Below are 12,201 nucleotides of genomic sequence, written 5' to 3'. Positions count from 1 at the left end.
TTTACAAATGGCAACAACTAAGCTTACTGTTTTTGTACCATTTACCTATTTTGCTGAAGGAAATGAGTGTACAGGGACCAATGCATCTGGGTATAAAATGAATATTTATACTTCAAATGCCTCCATTTAGGGAGATGTACATAGATGGTGAGTTACATAAGCCCAGGTGTTAGATCTTATTTTATCTAGTGTGAGCAATTTTAAGGACAATTCATTCCCAGACAAAGGAACTCACACTGGTTAAAATGGATCTAACACCTGGGCTTATACAACCCATTATTTATGTACCTCTCCACAAACAGATGTACCATATAAATACCCATTTTATACCCAGATGCTATGACCCCTGTGCACCCATTTCATTCAGCAAAAGAGGTAAATGGTGCAAAGTAATAAAATCAACTTTCTATTACCCTTCTTATTTCTCTTTGTCACATCTTATCCTTTGGGTTTAGGCAGGTGAACTGGTAGAACTGTGATAGCTTGCTTGCATTTGTTTATTATTGCCTTTTATTACACAGATATATGTAAGAATCTCTGGTGTTACCAGTCCACCTTACTTCCCCCTCTCCTCCTTACTTCCCTTTTCTGGTACTCATTTGCTCCAGTATGGGGGATGAGGTCCTCTAGTTTCTCCCTAAGTTCCTCTTCAGATTTATTGAAGACAGTTCAGTCTCGGACTGTCCTTTCTCTGAGGTCATAGTTACCAGTACCCCACAGCCTTGTGTGGAGCAGTACCTTTTTACTTAAGGGTTTGAGCTTGCCAAAAGCCCCACATTTAATTTTTAAAGCTTTTTTGCTCTCATAGGAGAAGGCAAACAGGAGGGGAGGTTGCTTGACCCTCAAAGAGGATTCCTCTCTCTTTTCCTTCACTATACTGATACCAGCTGGTTGCACTAAGAATTATCTGCCAAGAGGGCCAGTACTCCCAGCTTCCCTCCTTGTGTTGCTGTTTTAGGCACACCTTAGTGCCTGCATCTCCCACTGCTCAAGGTTTGGTTACCACAGGGATGGCTTGCTGCACTTGCATACTCCAGTGGAAATGGCAGTTTAGCAACTGACCACCTCACTTCCCCTGGCACCCGTTTTAAATAGCATGTTTGAACACTGGAAGTCTATGTGATATGGAGAACTACTGTAATTTAAAACAACAATTTATTGAAAGTGAAAAGTCCACACATATTGTCTGCACAGCAACAGATTGACAAAGGAATACAAAAGAAAGGTGCAGATACATAATTCCCCTGACCTTTATGCATGCCCTAGCTGGGCTGATTCCAAAGCAAGTGCTTTAACTTAAATTAGAATAGGGGTGTCAAACATGCGGCCTGGGGGCTAAATCAGGCCCCCAGAGGGCACCTATCAGACCTGCAAGCAACTCACTGTTATCTGCTTTCTTTTCTCTCTCTTGCTTCCTTCTGCATCACAGCTTGCTTTACCAGGCTTGCTCAATTGCACAGGAGCTACAGAGCAAAACCTCAATTTTCTTCATTGGCTGAGGCTCCGCTTCCTTCTGGGCCCCTGAGGAGGGAGGGAATGAGCCAGAGCTTCCTTTGCCCAGTTCCCTGGATCCCATGAGAAAAATACAAAGAAAGCACCTTTAAGACCAATCAGTGCTAATGTTTTAAGCATGTTTTAATTTATGTTCTTAAAAAATCTTTAGTTGTGTTTGTCTGTGTCCTTTAAAAAGTTTATATCTCTGCTGCTTAAACTTAAATAGGTACACACATGGCCCGACATGGCCTGGCCTGACCCAACCTGGCCCGACAAGGTCTCATTTATGTCAAATCTGGACCTCATAACAATTGAGTTTGACACAGCTGAGTTACAGCATTCTAATAGTTTCCCGTTTCCTTGTAATGTTTGTCCAGACATCTAGCCCCTTGTCTGCTCCATGTGGCAATGATGGCCATCAATATAGAACTAAGATGTAAGAGCTTCTTTCTTCTGATGCAGTTAGCCAACATGGACCTGCAAAAAATGCATCCCACTCCCTCCATGCGAAGGAATTTGTTCTCTTCTGTTTGCTTACCCTGTGTGTGTCACAGAAACCTTTCTTGAACTCTTTAGCAAGATACAATCTAGCCTTTCACACCTCCAAACCTCTAGGTGTCAGATTTTAGCTAAGGTGTGAGGTGGCTATTTGTACTGTCTCTTTTTGTTCAGCCTAGACTTGTAGTAATAGAGCAATTAACAGGCAGCTTTTATTACCTCTTCTTGGTTTCCCACGCAAATGCTATCCAGACAAAATGTTTTTTCCATTTGTTTATTTCACTGTTTTGCCATTGGATCCCAATCTTGTATCACTTTGCATTCTTAACCACTGCACACCAGCTATATGTAGTTCTGCTCACTGTACTCCATTCCTTCATCTGATGAAGTATGCATGAATATGAAAGCTTACATTCTGAATAAAACTTTGTTGGTCTTAAAGGTGATACTGGACTCCTACTTTGTTCTACTGCTTCAGACCAACATGGCTGCCTACCTGGATCTGGCCAAGATGGCCATTATCATTTCCAGAGTTTTGATGGCTGGTACTTGAGTGATGCTTGGCTTCCCCCATCCTGCCTGCCTTCTTCTAGGAGAGAGAAAAATTTAAATCTAATGTGGGTTTTTTTGTTAAGTCCAACTCCAAAACTAAAAAAAAATTGCCTATTTACCTCCTTCTCTTGGGGAGAAGGAGGTAAATAGGAGGTTTTTATTCCTCATGCCAATCCCAGCTTCTGTCTCCTGATAGCTGATGAAGTTGCTTCAAACATGGGTCAGATCCAGTCACAGCCAACTGAGATTGTTGCATTGCTGTTGCTGGATGTTGCCATGTTGCTCGAGCTCATCTGCCAAGGTTGTCTTGAAGAGAGGTGAGCCTGGGGCTGTTGTTGTCCCATCAATATGGACTCCTAATACTTACATTTATGGCTATTTACCTCTGTGGTCCAACTGAATCTCATTTCTTGTTTCCTTCATTATCTTTCTTGCTTATCTGCCATTAACCCAACACCCTGGATTGCTTCTCTCACTCTAACCTCTGATTCTTGTTTAACCATGGTACATTCTATACCTGGAAAAAGTCAGTATCGTCACTTCGTTAAAAAAAAAAAACCCACAAAAAAACCCACACAATTTTTTAACCTATGCAGAACATCCCTGGTCTCACTGTTCTTGCGCTTAGTGCTGCTACGGTATATCTGGACCAAGCAACATCTGCAGTATTGGTGAAGTTTATTTAAAGTAAAGGCAAAGGTAGTCCCCTGTGCAAGCACCAGTTGTTCCAACTCTGGGGTGATGTCGCATCACAGCGTTTTCACAGCAGACTTTTTATGGGGTGGTTTGCCACTGCCTTCCCCAGTCATCTACACTTTGCCCCCAGCAAGTTTATTTAGTCTGCAGTTAATCTCATGGCCTGTCCTGATTAATGCTTCATTTCCAAGTTTCTTATTCAGTGGTTAAGTTTTGTAAATGAGATGCTAAGGATAATCTGATCACAGTCATAACTTTTATTGTTATGAGGCAAACGTTTTGCAGTACCATTTGTTCTGGCCATTTTTTTTGGGGGGGGGGGCTTAACCACTATGATTAAGACTTTGCTTCTTTAAACAATTGTGATCCCACTGTTTCCACACAAATACCTTTTTAAATTTCTAATTCATCAGTTTTGTCCTTTTTTCTTAACATACAATGCAACAAACAGAGACAACAGGAGATAAGGAATGAAGAGGGAGGGCAGCACTGGGAGCAAAGATGTCAGTGTGACCCTTTTCATTCCATCTCTTCTCTGTTTCTGTTAGGTTACCTGATCTGTCTCTAGTACATCCTAGTACATTCTTGTATCTCCCTTTAAGAAACTCAGAGCAGTATACATTGTTCTTCCCTCTTCTTTGTTATCCTCTCCACAAACCAAAGGTAGGTTAGGCTGAGAAAGTGTGACTGGCCCTTGGTCACTCAATAAGCCTCATTGCTGAGTTGGGATTTGCACTCAAGTCACTCTGGTCTTAGTCAACTTTTCATCCACTGCACGACACTGGCTCTCAGTTCGAAGACCTCATAAAGCACTTGGCAGCAGCCAGACTGCAGTCTAGAATTGATGGCTCAGAAATGCTTATCTGTTATATTGTGCTCCTCCTTACTCTCTTTGTTGAAGCCACCTGCTACCACCCTGCATTTTAGGCTGCTGGCTCTTTGAGACAGGGTCAGCCATTCCCTTTCATTATGTGTGTGTACACTGTCTTACACAATGGGGCTCCTACCAGACTCTCCAGGCATCCCTGCAGTACAAATATGTAATAACCCTGCCAATTTGAAAACTGAAGCAGAAGTTAATTACACTCTATAAATTATGCCCAACAGAGTGGCCAGCTCCAACAGAGAGGTGATTGCAGGTAGGCAGGTGAGATCTACAAACCGTTCTGCCCTGTCTCTTTGATTCCAAGCTGTTGCTCTGGATCGGATTTGACATTTAATTCCCCTCCTCCTGGCCACTCTCCCCAATATCTTTCTCAAAGAAAACCACAAACTGTCATGGTAGTAGCCCTTGACAATATATGCTGAAATCTTGGCTAACAACCATAACCGTGGTTTGCCTGTCCTAGTCACTGGAAATCTGATTCCCCAGGGGAGTTACTACAATGCATCCCCAAATGTTATACTGCTCAGCTTTATGCAGCCACCTGCATAGCATAGTAATGGCCACCTGCTCACTCCTTCAGCTACATAAAACATACCCACGTGAAGCTGCTGAGCAGAGGCCTCTGTCTTTATGGCACAGGAAACAGACAAAACAGCAACATAGGACACCTTTAGCTTTGAGGAAGAAATTGAAATCACACTAAAAATCAGTTCCAAAGCTCTGTGGGGTGTCTGGAATGACATTTTGAAAAATCTGAACAAAACATTGAATTGTGACAGAATATCCTTCTCCCCTTATATTTTGCATATAAAGCAAAGCATGCAAATCAAGCAGCTGTTGCATTATATTCTCAAAACATGGAATGTCAGATTCCTCATTGCAAAACTTGATGTGTTTCCAAATTCCAGATCCCTTGCCTCAGTTGAGCATCTGAACCTGTACAAATCAATATTCACACATAGAAGTTTTGAGCAAGGGATAGAGAGAAGGTTCCCGATTCGACCTTGATGTTGGCACCTATATGCTGTAGTCTCATTGCATTTGCATTGAAATGGTTCTCTAACTAAACCACCAAGACAGAGATTGCGGACCATTTGATGCTTGCTCAGTGGTCTGCAAGGATGAGCTGCTGGTGAAAGAATTGGACAGCTCCTTCCATCTGCATCCCACAGTCTGTATAACAACAAAACAATACGGCTTGCACCTGAATGGTTTTATGGATTGGATCTATAGTGGACTAGTCAGGCAGAAAATTCCTACTTTTCCTCAGTCTTCTCTTCTGAGGGAAATGGTGCTCAACATGGCAAAAACAGAACATATCAGGAGGGTATGAAGTTCCAACCTAGGATCAGCATGGGGGTAGTACATAAACACCTAGTTTCTTTAAATGAAACTAAGTTCTCAGGGCCAGATGAAGTGCATCCAAGTGTTCTAGAAGAGCTTGTGGATGTAATTTCTGAACCTCTGGCTAGTATTTTTGAGAATTCTTGGGGAACAGGAGAGGTGCCGGTAGATTGGAGGCGAGCGAATGTTATCCCCATCTTCAAGAAGGGGAAAAAAGACGATCCGGGTAACTACCGACCCGTCAGCTTGACGTCTATACCTGGAAAAGTTTTAGAACAAATCATCAAACAGTCGGTCCAGGAACATTTAGAAAGAATAGATGTGATTAGTAAGAGCCAGCATGGTTTTCTCAAGAACAACTCATGTCAGACTAACCTGATCTCTTTTTTTTTGAGAAAGTGACTACCTTGCTGGATCAGGAGAATGCTGTAGATATCGTTTATCTTGATTTCAGTAAGGCTTCTGATAAAGTTCCACATACTATCCTTGTTGACAAGTTGGTAAAATGTGGTCTGGATCCTGTTACCGTTAGGTGGATCTGTAACTGGTTGACAGATCGCACCCAAAGAGTGCTTGTGAATGGTTCCTCATCCTCTTGGAGAGGAGTGACAAGTGGAGTGCCTCAAGGATCTGTCCTGGGACCTGTTTTGTTCAACATCTTTATCAATGATTTGGATGAAGGAATAGAGGGAATGCTTTTAAATTTGCAGATGATAGTAAATTGGGAGGGGTAGCAAATACAGTAGAAGACAGAAACAGGATACAGGATGACCTTGACAGGCTGGAAAACTGGGCTAAAATCAATAAAATGAATTTTAATAGGGATAAATGTAAAGTTCTGCATTTAGGTAGGAAAAATCCAATGCATGGTTATAGGATGGGGGAGACTTGTCTTAGCAGTAGTATGTGCGAAAAGGGTCTAGGGGTTTTAGTGGATCATACGCTGAACATGAGTCAGCAGTGTGATGCGATGGCTAAAAAGGCAAATGCAATTTTGGGCTGTATCAACAGAAGTATAGTGTCCAGATCACGTGATGTGATGGTATCACTTTACTCTGCTCTGGTAAGACCTCACCTGGAGTATTGTGTTCCTCAATGGCACAGGCTTCCTCGGGAGGTAGTGGGTTCTCCTTCCTTGGAGGTTTTTAAACAGAGGCTAGATGGTCATCTGACAGCAATGAAGATCCTGTGAATTTAGGGGGAAATGTTTGTGAGTTTCCTGCATTGTGCAGGGGGTTGGACTAGATGCCCCTATAGGTCCCTTCCAACTCTATGATATATGGCAGAAATAATTTTTGTTTACAGTAACATCATTTATGTAACAACAGCCTTGTTATATGCCTTAGTCTTAATATCCCATCAGTTCCATCCTAAACAGAGTCACACCTTAAATAACTTATATGGAGTTACAAGGGTACAACTCTTCTTAAGATGGCACTGTAAAACACCTAAAGAAATACTTTGTCCACATCACAAATTCCACACATTTAAGAACAGAACTATTTTCATGCCTATGAATCTACACATCCCATATTTCTTTATATATAATTGTGTCAACGTTACCATAGAATGCATATTCCATGTACTGGAAGGCATAAGAACTATAACTCATTTCCTATCCTCTGTTCTTCATCCTTTTGGATGTGCCCTACCCCAAAGCAACCAAGTATTTTGACAGAATATTGGAACCAATTATATACTCAATGATTACTTATTTTCAATAAAGTGGATACTTGGAAACCAATTAACATAGTCTGTTTTTGCTTCTTTTATAAAACACACAAACAGAAGAACCAGCCAGGTATCTTCCATGCTTGCTATATAATTAACAAAGTAACAACAATGATAGATTTACAGTGCATTCCTAAGCAGTCACACTGTTTCAAACCAATAAACTACAATGGACTTAGAGTTTGAAATGGTGTGACTGCTTAGGAATGCACTGTAAGTCTATCATTGTTTTACTCTTGCTCTCAACAACTATTCCTGATGAAGGATGTCTGATTTGAAAACTGATGCCATTTTAAACAACTGATTGTTCTTTCAGAAAGGTGTATTTCATTCACTTTGGGTCTTCTGTTGTTGCCACTAGCAGCAGGAATGTACCACAAATGACTAATCTGCTGTCGCTGACTTTTCCTCTTTACTCTGCATATACAAAGAAGGGAAAAGAGACTGTTGTCATGCTGGTTTACAGAGTGTCTGTAAACTCTTGGGATCAGATGAGAGTCAGACGCAGAACTATTTATTCTGGATGCTAAGATGCCATGGCAACCAAAGAGGTCAGGAGTCTGGAAATTAATCCCATTTTCACCCAATAAATTAGAATTCGAAGCCGGAGAACATCTGCATATATACATACAAATACATACAAATATTTGGGATATGAGTGCAAACAACTTTGTACACATTTGTGCAAAAACAGATGCACAGAGCAGATGCACACAGATATGTAAATGTCTGCATAGGAATGTGTAGGTGATTAAGATGAACAGAGTGCTTTTGAAATCCATAAATCAAATGTGAGTATTAATTTTTTTCGACAGACCCTCAAATACAAATTTATATCCCTTGAGTACCTCAGTGAACTCTGACTTGGAATAATCTACTTCATTTACATTTTAATGTAGGCAACATTTTGACTTTGATTAGTTCAATTACATTGTTCAAAACTGAACTAATTAAAGTCAAAATGTGATTCTGAACCAAGCAAAGGTTATGAAGCCAAAGCCACACTCCTACTGGTTTGAAGGCACTCAGGATTTCAAGTGCACAATAACCATTACAACATCTAAAGCAAACCCTTTCCTCAAAGGACAGTGGCGTGTAGGAGGAATATGATCAACCTAGCACAGTTTTCCCAGTATATCATTCCCATGGTGATTATATCATAAAGCCTTGCAAAATATAATTTGATAATAGTTTTAGGACGAGCTCTCACATTATGCGCTTCATGAGGGAAGGAACACATGTAATCAACCTTGCTGTGGGCTACAGTGGCATCTGGAAGAAAGGAGTAGACCTTTTTTTTTTGTCTACAGCAAGGGCTTTTTTGTAGCAGGAACTCCTTTGCATATTAGGCTACAGTCCCCTGATGTAACCAATCCTCCTGGAGCTTACAGCAGGCCCTGTACTAAGAGCCCTATAAGCTCCAGGAGGATTGGCGACATCAGGGGTGTATGGCCTAATATACAAAGGAGTTCCTGCTACAAAAAAGCCCTGTCTGCAGCGAGTTCAAGTAGTGAGAAAACTCTCAGACTGATTTTGCAGTAGGCTTGTTCTGGGTGGAGAGTCCTTTTACTTCTGGCGTTTCTCTCAGTTTTTATGCAAGCTGCCCTGGAGCTGCAAGCTGGTGTGCAACTTTTCTGCAGCAAGTGAAATCTTCTTACAAGCAGTTTCTGCTTGCCATGGAAAAGTGGTGGGCCAACTCACAGCTCCAGGGCAGCTTGTGCAAAAACTGAGAGATGCGCCCAGGGCAAAAGGGCTCTCCACCTGGAACAAGCCCTAGTGTGAAATCGGTCTCAGTATTTGAATGCCCTTTGTTCTGCTCTGCATTCCATACAAAGGGACACATCTGTGTGATGCACTCAAAGCCATGGTGCATTTATCCATCTTTGGTAACAACAGCACCTTGTCCAACCTGGTTGTGTGACTGTTCCCACTAATAGTGATTGCCTGAATTGTTTCATGGTTCATTGATTCATCCACTGGGTCCCTGTGATCTCCGAAGGCATTTGAATGCCTTCAGAGCTCACTTCCCCTTGGGCATGGTCAGTTTCACTAGTGACCAGCTAATAGTTCCCACTTCTTGCCTTATAGCTTCACCTGACAAGTTGTGAGAAGCATGGAAGTCCACTTTTTGTGCTTCTCAAGGAAAAGCAAATGAAGGACATTATGTTGCTAATGATAGCCAATTTCACTATATGGACGCAACAGTGATGCCCAAGAATCATTCTGTCCTCCTGGGGATGAGAGACAAGGTGAGGGGCAAGCAAAATGGAAAAATTGTTTTCTTTGGCTGCTCCCTCCTCCATTACTTGTGGGAAGAAGAGAATCTGCTTCCTTTGCTGCTAAATCAAATAGATTGTATACAGATAGTCCCAGGTTCAATCCCTAGCATCTCTAGTTGAAAGGATCAAGTAGTGGGTGATGTGAAAGCCCTGCCTTCCCGATCTCTCTTCCTTCCCTTTGCATTTAAACATCATCATGATTATGTTTTCAGAATTATACGGAATTCTGAAGAAACATGTTTTGACCCTGAAGCTTCCTTCTGTTCCCCACCCCTCCTCTACAATGGTACTAGTTTGATAATAATGGTTCTTAAGGATGGGCACAAACTGATCCATAAACCACCATTCGTGCATGAACAGGACTGGTTCATGGTTTGTTTTGAACGGGTTCAGGAGAAAGTGCCTCCCATTAACCTTCCTTGGGAAGCCCGTCCCAGGATCAACTTCTCTAGGTGTCCCTTAGCTGCATGGCACTTCAGGAAGCCAAGGGAAGACAGTTTAAACTGCCCCCCTCCATGCCTCAGCTTCCCTAGGCATCACAGGACACTTGGGGAAGCCAAGGGGAAGCAGTTTAAACTGTCCCCTCCATGCCTTGGTTTCCCTAGGCATCCCATGGCTGTGGGGCACTTGGGAAAGCCAAGGGGAGGCAGTGTAAAACTGCCCCCTCCAAGCCTCCACTTCCCCAGGTGTCCCATGGCCATGGGGCACTTAGTGAAGCCAAGGCATGGAGGGGTCAGTTCAAGCTGCCTTCCCTTAGAGCCCTAGATAAGCCCACAGGGAGACCTCTCCCTGCAGGATCTGCTGTTTTGTGGGCACTGCTGGGCTATCCAGCTTCAACCAGGCAGTCCAGCTGAGCCCATGGGGAGACCTTTCTCCGATCTTTCTTGGCTTCCCCAGCTGGCCTGCCAGGGTTGGCTGGCTGGGAAAGGGAAGAGAGAAGGGGAGAGATCTCTCCATTGGGTGAAATTGACCTGCTCTCCCTCTCCTTGCTTCCTCCAGGCAGCTGTGGAGGGCCCTGGGGAAAGGAAGGGAAGAAAGAGCTGGTCACTAGTGAAACTGACCATGCCCAAGGGGAAGTGAGCTCTGAAGGCATTCAAATGCCTTCGGAGATCACAGGGACCCAGTGGATGAACCAATGAACCATGAAACAATTCAGGCAATCAAATGAACCATGAACCAAAATGAAACCCCAGTTTGGACAATCAAACAAACCACAAACCAACACAAACCATCATTTTTCTGGTTTGTGCCCATCCCCAATGGCTCTATTTACTGCTATCAAGACCTTTTCCAGACAGCAGAAAGCCTCAACTGGTAATGAGTGCTCCCTTCCCCAGTCATTTTTCCTGAGTGGTCTTTTATATATGTTCTGTTTTATTGTTCTGTGAGAACATCACAATGAGGGATGTTTCTATGCTTTATAATCTATTTATCAATCAACCTACAAGATCTAGGCAGTACAGACTGTACATTGTTTTTAGGATTATTGCAACCCATCTTGAGTTTGATTCCAGAGAAAGCTGAGTTAAAAAGTGCTACACATGAAGAAATAAAAGTGAAAAATTTACTTGCACATAGGTTATTATGTGGCCTGCCACACCCACAAGTGCTGCAGAGTCTAGCACAATGGCTGAAGCTGAAAGCAGGATATCTCTGTTAACTCACAGTATTGCAAACTGCTGAAAAACTGCCAGAAAGCAACTGCTGAACATTCAGTAAGACACAATACCACTGCCATCCTAGACCAAATAATCACTTATGGGGAGAGGCCATGGGCTCAGCTGTACAGCATGTGTGTGGTATGCAGATGGTCCCAGGTTCAATCCCCAGCAGTAGGTGGGGTTAAGATCTGTCTTTTAAGCCCTGGTCTCTGTGTCCCCTCCAGGGGTCGTTTTGTAGAAAAAATAGGTGGTGGAGCTCATCCAGGGATAGTGATGCAGCTGCACCTACTATTCAATGGACAAGGTAGGTTGGAGGAGGGGGAGCCATCAGAAAAGTTCAGGAGCTGTGCTTCTGTGAGCTCCTGCTGAATTCAAGGCCTGGTCCCCACCATGAGGTAGGTGGAGACTAGGGGTGTGCAAAAAAAAAAAATCGAAATTAATCGGATTCAGAAATATATGGGGCCAAAAAATTCGGAATACCATATATTTCCGAATACCAGTACTCGGAATAGCTGCATATACGGTAGATGCGCGGCTATTTCTGAATATACGGTCCCATTATACCCAATGGCCATTGAAATCAATGGCAACATAGGGCATAATTAGAGGATACTGGGGGCAGGGGCTTTGAGGGAGAGCCCCCAAAACTGCAGGGAACCCGCAGGGGACTCTCCCCTACAAAACTCCCAAGTCCCAAAAAGATTGGGCCAGGGAGTCCCTGTCTTTGGGCTCCTCAAAAGGCCCATTGCCACCAATGCTGGGGAAAGCCCAATTAGCCACTTCCTCCACTATAATTGCTGTGCGGAAAGTGGCTCTGGCCAGAGGGGGGGTTGAGGGAGAGGCCCCAAAACTGCAGGGCAGCTTCAGGGGACTCACACTAAAGCAATGCAGCAGTATGTCCTCTCTGAGCCCACATTGCCACAGCATAAGAGAAGGTCACAGCGGCTGAACCAATATGACGTAATGTGAGAGAAATTCATCATAAATATCCCAGCATGCTTTTCCATATGGTCAGAATAACTAGCATTATCAGCATCCTCTGGATTGCTTTGCAGATTTT

The sequence above is a fragment of the Heteronotia binoei genome, chromosome 5, assembly GCF_032191835.1.
Source record: "Heteronotia binoei isolate CCM8104 ecotype False Entrance Well chromosome 5, APGP_CSIRO_Hbin_v1, whole genome shotgun sequence".
NCBI lineage: Eukaryota > Metazoa > Chordata > Lepidosauria > Squamata > Gekkonidae > Heteronotia > Heteronotia binoei.
The sequence above is the reverse complement of the archived record's forward strand: the minus strand, read 5'-3'. Positions refer to the sequence as shown.